This window comes from Osmerus mordax, chromosome 8, assembly GCF_038355195.1.
Source record: "Osmerus mordax isolate fOsmMor3 chromosome 8, fOsmMor3.pri, whole genome shotgun sequence".
In the NCBI taxonomy this organism is placed as follows: domain Eukaryota; kingdom Metazoa; phylum Chordata; class Actinopteri; order Osmeriformes; family Osmeridae; genus Osmerus; species Osmerus mordax.
In genome coordinates, this window is record NC_090057.1 from 18,635,815 (window position 1) to 18,642,232 (window position 6,418).

Genomic DNA, 6,418 nt, shown 5'->3' on the forward strand with positions numbered 1-6,418 from the left:
CCTCGGCTTCTTCCCTGACCTTTTCAATATCTTTCTGCCTCTCTGAGCCAGACGCCTCTCCTCCTTCCCTACTACAGGTGATGATGTTGAATCCCCCCCAAACATGCTCGAAATTTGTGTACATTTTGCGGCATCCGCCTGTAGATTTTTTAGCTTTTTCTCTATAAGCTTTTCTGCGCCTCCCTTGTGCTTTCGTTTCTCAATTTTTATCGATGCTAAACTTTAACGATGTCAAACCATGTTAGGCATTAGCCAACAGCTCGTGTCTTCTTGGATTTGATTGGGTCAGGCAAGTGCCAATTAAGGACATTAACCAATGGGCCGCTGTCAGTTCTCTATGGGCCGGCCTGACCAAAAACAAAACAATGGGCCGCTGTCAGTTCTTTATGGGCCGGCCCGACCAAAAAATATATATATATATATATGAAAAAAACATTATCTCGGCGAGTCGGCCCAAAAGTGCGTCAGCCCACCGGGCAAATGCCCGGTATGCCAGATGGCCAGTCCAGCCCTGTATCTGACAATAAAAGACTTGAACTTGAACACATTCTGACAGTTTTCTGCAAAGTCTTAGCTCCAGCTCACAAGCTTGCGACTGGTTGTCGCAAAGTATGACGTGTACAGCTAGTTGCAAGCATGCACGAGTTTCGGAGCCAGGAACAAGCTTCTGTGCAAGACCGGACGAGTCGGTCTGGAAAGATGGCGATGTCCATTTCGCGCTCTCGCTTGCCTCACTGCGCCACTGAGCACTTTCATAGAAATGAATGGGGCATCTTGGAAGAAAAATCTAGCTGTGTCTATTAATATATAAGTCTATGGGTCTGACTCGTACCCGAAGACCCAGTCTGGAAATGAAAGAATAATTTCTGTTTCCTCTAGCTACCAGTACTGAGCCTATGCAAGTCACGTGAAAAATTATCCAAAGACTCGTAACCCGAAGACCCAGTCGGGAAATGAAACAGACATAAAACAGAGTTAAATATTAGTTATAAACTCAAACTTACACAAATATCACTCAATATTTCATATTCCCTAATTGTATCCCTTCCCATGGTAACGCTGCAACACAACCATGCTACAGCGAGAGACAACAAAAAGGCCCGACTACAAAATGCGTCCGGTTCTGTCATTTACTGTTGCTAATTTGCACATTTCTCTCAACATAACCACGCTAGTCTATATTCTTCTAATGCAAAACATACCCCAAAGTAAAAGAAAAAAGAAATAAAGATATATATTTCTTTACAATAGGTACACAATCTAGCAGCACAATATCACCACGTGTTGTCTGGCACGTTCCACATTAGCAAAATTCATTTTGACCATTTCAATAAAACACAAAACTATAGGTTCACATATCGGCTTATACATCTCATATTGGTTTTAAACTCAAATGTTCTCTAATGCATTAGATTTCAACTAAAAGCATTGCCCCATCTGGATGTTACATCTAGATGTTACAAATAAAGTAAATCTGTTACTGTATATTGTTACTGTTATAGTTTCCGTTGCTGTATATTGTTACTGTTATTGTTTCTGTTACTAGTTGGAGACGGGGGGACGGGTTGTTTTCATCCTTATTCTATAAGTATAACTTATTTTAGAGTTATTTCCCCTGGAACAGATTTCATGTTCCAACCGAGGGGGGCTGTCGCTGTCTTGGTGTGTGGGGCTGCATCAAATACCCCTTTTTGCTCTGTTAAATGGCTGCACGAGTCCACACTTGACCGGTGGGATTCTCATTCTATTATGACTGTAACTGTTAGCTGCTCCTGGCATTGTCTAATCCCTGCTCTCCTCTCTCTGTCCCCCCCCCCCCACACACACATCCCTTGTGGTGTGGGGGCTTTGAGCTGTCAGCACCTGCCTGGTCGTCGGTCGGCCAACGCTGGACCTGGTCGCGAGTCTCCTGGTCCTGTCCTACATCTATAAAGTTGAACAATGGATTTTGGTGTTTCAAAACCCATTGACACTGTATGACTATGTTTAGCCTGTGTTCTGCTCCTCTCTCCCACCAACCGTCTCTGGAGGAGGGGATCCCTCTCTGAAATGCTCCTCCCAAGGTTTCTTCCATTTTTTCTCCTGTTGGGAGTTTTTCTGGGAGTTTTTCCTTGTCTTCCTTGATGGTTTAGGTTGGTTGAGGGGCAGTTCTATGGGCATATGTGAAGCCCTCTGTGACATGCTTGCGTGTAAAAAGGGCTATACAAATACATTTGATTTAAAAACAATAGATTTATGTTATTCAAATTTTGAATAACATATTAACAGTTATTCATGCTAGGGCTAATGTAACGGTGTGAAAACCGTGAAACTCACTCCTCAGGTATGTAGCAGGAAAAAAAAATCAATGAAGTTCTAAATTATACATATTAACCTTAGGAATTCTAAATTATCATGTCAAAATGTTTGATTCTCGATTACGTTTCCTATGTAACATTTACATATGTTACAAACACATTCTAACAAGAAACATATATATTTATTTTGTTATAACGTTAAACTTTATATTGTTATAACATAAAGTTTCACATTCTAACATAATAACCTAGTTCTATTGAAACATAATTTCAATAGTTCATATAAGTTAAACTTAAGGATAAATTGAGGAACATGGCTCATTTACAAGACTTGGTTAAGTTTTACTTCATGCTTGGGCTGAGACATGGCGAGATTCTGCTTTTATTGAGCACGGTGAATGATACTGTGATAAGGTAGCCTACACCGCAATATCGTAGAAATCTCAACAGTGGGCCGTGGTAATGGAAGTTCATTTTCAAAAGGCCAATTAAGTGGCTATAGGCCTAACTAGTGTACAGTTCACAACCGGATAATGGGGGAAGGGGTCTTCCCAGCACTTCTCGTTATAAAGTAAAACTGTTCATGTTATTTCAAGATAAGTTATTTTGTTATAACGTGAAAGGTTTGTATCACATTATAATGTTAAAGATCCTGTAAAGTGGAACTGAAAACGAGTTTTAAGTTCGCCACACCACAGAATAGTGTGTTATTAACTACCCATCCAAATTCGAATGAAAAAATAACACTGACAAGTATGTTAAATTAGGCTTTGAAATAGTGAACAAATCTGCACTCTTCTCTGCTTGAGACTGGGGGGGGGGGCGTGTCGCCTGAAGGAGCTGAAGCTCGGCCCCCTTGCTGGAAGGCGCCAGCTCTCTCAAGTAGGCCACCTCCGACCCAGATAATGGACGCTACGTCAAGCCGAACAAAACCGTATATAATTAGAATTTATTTGTTCAATGTGTGAAACATACAGATAGCCTGGCTCTGCCCTCCTACGTACTCAATTTTATTTTTGCTTCTGTACATAGGTCTGGCCATGAGGTACGTAAGTCAGATTTTCAGGTTGATTTTCTACCGGCGAATCAGCGAACAGAGGGAGTGCCTGAGAACGATGACGTGCGCTAGTTTGTGTTGTAGTTCCGTAATGGCGGCGGAGAAAGATGCGAGCAAAGCCATTCGGTCCGTTGTGGCAACGTTGCCGAATATCTCACAGCTAAAGCCGGAGCAAGAACAAGTTTTGCTGAGTTTTGTTGGTGGCCATGATGTTGTGGCCCTCCCCGTGGGGGTTCGGGGGCAAATCCCCCAAAATAAAATAGAGCTCTTTGATTAGAAAAATGTATGAAAACAAAATAGATTGTCTTTGGGCAAATGGAAAATCACTCTACCCGGGTAGTAAACCAAAGTCACATTCAAGTGTTCCTTATCTGGAATCCAGAATTCGGTACCCGAGATCTGGATACAAATCTGTTCAGTCACTATAGGAAAGGATCCGACACAGCTGGCCACACTGTGTCCAAACGTTCCTCCTGTAGAATGTCGTTCACTGGGACAGGCTCGCCATCCAAGTCGTTATGGTTTGGAACCAACCTAAATCCAGGATCAAATAAAAAACAATCTGTACGTAGTAGTACAGAATGAATAAAATAATTACCATCATTTCTATTTCCTTTTCCATATATGGTTATTTTCTTTTCTCAATAAACAGTCAGCGCCACTGTGTCCAATCCCGACCGGTTTTTAGCTAACATTCTGATAAAATGCCACTTCAAATATTGATAAAAATAATCGTATCACGTTTTCAGCTGATTTACTGATTTCACGTTAAGCTTTAACTTCTTACCTTTCGAGCTAAATATTGTTTAAAAATTTAGAGTTAGCTTAGACTTTACTAGAGCCGGTCAAAAGACGCTGGCGCCGGTAAATTAGCCGTGCGCTACCCTTGTCCAAACCCGACCGCACTTCTAAACACTGGCCGCTGCTGTTTTTCTGGGGATATTAACTTGATCCAGGGTCACCAAACTGACCATCAATGCTGTCAACATATCCGGGGACGTAGTTATGTCCTCCACAATTAGATATCACGCTTCAACATCTCCAAACTATGCGATAAAATCTCAATTTGACTGTATACCACCACCTGCTGGATGTTTTGTTGAACTCTTCTCAAAGTTTGATAGCCCCCATCCCTTCCTCCCCTCGACTACAGATCACGTCACACATGATCGTGTATTTTCATTGGCAAGACAAAGTAGTGTTAAATACACTCATATGCTAACCCATAGTAGCAGTACGATGACAACACAGACACACTTGTCAGAGTAAAGATCGTTTCCTAAAGCAGCTAAATTAGCTAACCCCGTCAGACAGACATATGTATCCTCACAGCCAAATAAGGCTCTCAGATTGTGTGTGTATGACAGTGCAACCACTATAAAAAAAGTGATCTATTTTACAGTATTAGAATGTATTTATTATTTATTATTTATTTTTCCCCAATTCACCATGAGTGAAGGTTTTCTGTGTTTCCAAGGATACACAGTTTTGCTAACATACTGTGGTACATAGCATTTAGCTACTCATCCCTCTATATTCTCAGTTTCATATGTCAACGGCCACCTAAGTATTGGTAATGGCAGAGTCCCCAATACTGTAGATGTTCAGTTCAGTCTGAATGCCTCTTCAATTTGTATGTCTTGATCTCCAATGAAAGGCCATCCAGGAATACGTCGGCCTGCCTCTGAGTTGGAAATAACAGTTATTACAACGATACAGACTGATTGTTGACATATTCTCTGAGGGATATGGAGGGCTGCCAATGCCATTACATCCTGCACATTTACAGCCAAAGGCAAAGAACTGGGCCCCGAAGTGTGTGTGTATGTCTTTGTGTGTGTGTTTTTGTTGTATGTGTGTGTCTGTGAGTGAGTATGCATGCATGTGTCTCTCTCCATATGTGTGCTTATGTGTGTCTGTCCATGTGTGTGTTTGTGTGCGTGTCTCTGTCCTTGTGTGTGTGCATGCATGTGTGTGTCTCTGTCCTTGTGTGTGTGTTTTTGTGCATGTGTCTCCCTGTCTGTGTGTGTGTGTGTGTGTGTGTGTGTGTGTGTGTGTGTGTGTGTGTGTGTGTGTGTGTGTGTGTGTGTGTGTAGATGAATGGCCTGCAGGCAGCAGTAAGGAATGGCTGTACAATCCTGAGCAAGTTGTCCTAGTGGCACAGCAGCTGGTGACTGTGGAGGCTTGGAGGGCAGTGTTCTTCCCTCCACTAACACACACCAACACATGGGGCTCCATGGAGGGAAAGCTTTTTAAGATCAAAACTATAAAAAAACGTGATCCCTCAAATGTAGATACAGTACATACAGTACCATGATTTCTTTGTGATCGTTTTGAAGGAAAATTTGCCCATCAATGTCAGAAACGAGCAACGCCTACTTCTAATTGACCTTAGCAGTAAGAAGAAAGCTGAAGAAAACATAAATAAATTAATATGACTAGGAAGGCATCTAATGTGTCTGGAAATATGTAGCTAAGCAACAAGCTTAATTAAGATTGATTAATAATTTGAAACAACAGACCTTAAGCAGTTCATAACAGAAAAAAGCTCTGGGGTACTCTCCTGGCAACAAGTTTAAAAGGAAATCTAAAAACCTAAAGAATATTTTTACATGGTGCTTGTACACTGGGTCACCCACGCGTGACATTACAAACAGTCTTCATCAGGGTGTGAAGACCTTTGCAGTGCTATGCATTCTATAAGTTGGTTAGTTTTGTGGGTGTGTAGGTATTCATTATAAACACATGACTACAAGGAGCTGCCTATGTGAAAGTCCTACAAAAAAGGCATATGCTCAGTAATGTTTAATTTTAAAGTAATCAAATCAAGTAGCCACCCTCTTATCCTTTGAGCTAGCTTTCCATTTTAATTTATATTATTCAACTCAACAGAATGTCATTGTCAAGGGGTCTGGCTACAGCTTCTTAATTGTTACATGGATGTGCAATACCAGACCTTGCACTGTGAAGTGTGCAGGCGAGACGGCTTCCTTTTAAAGTAGCAAATTGTGGTAAAGGCTTGGATTTATACTAAATGGTCTGAACATGTCCATGCCCCAAGACA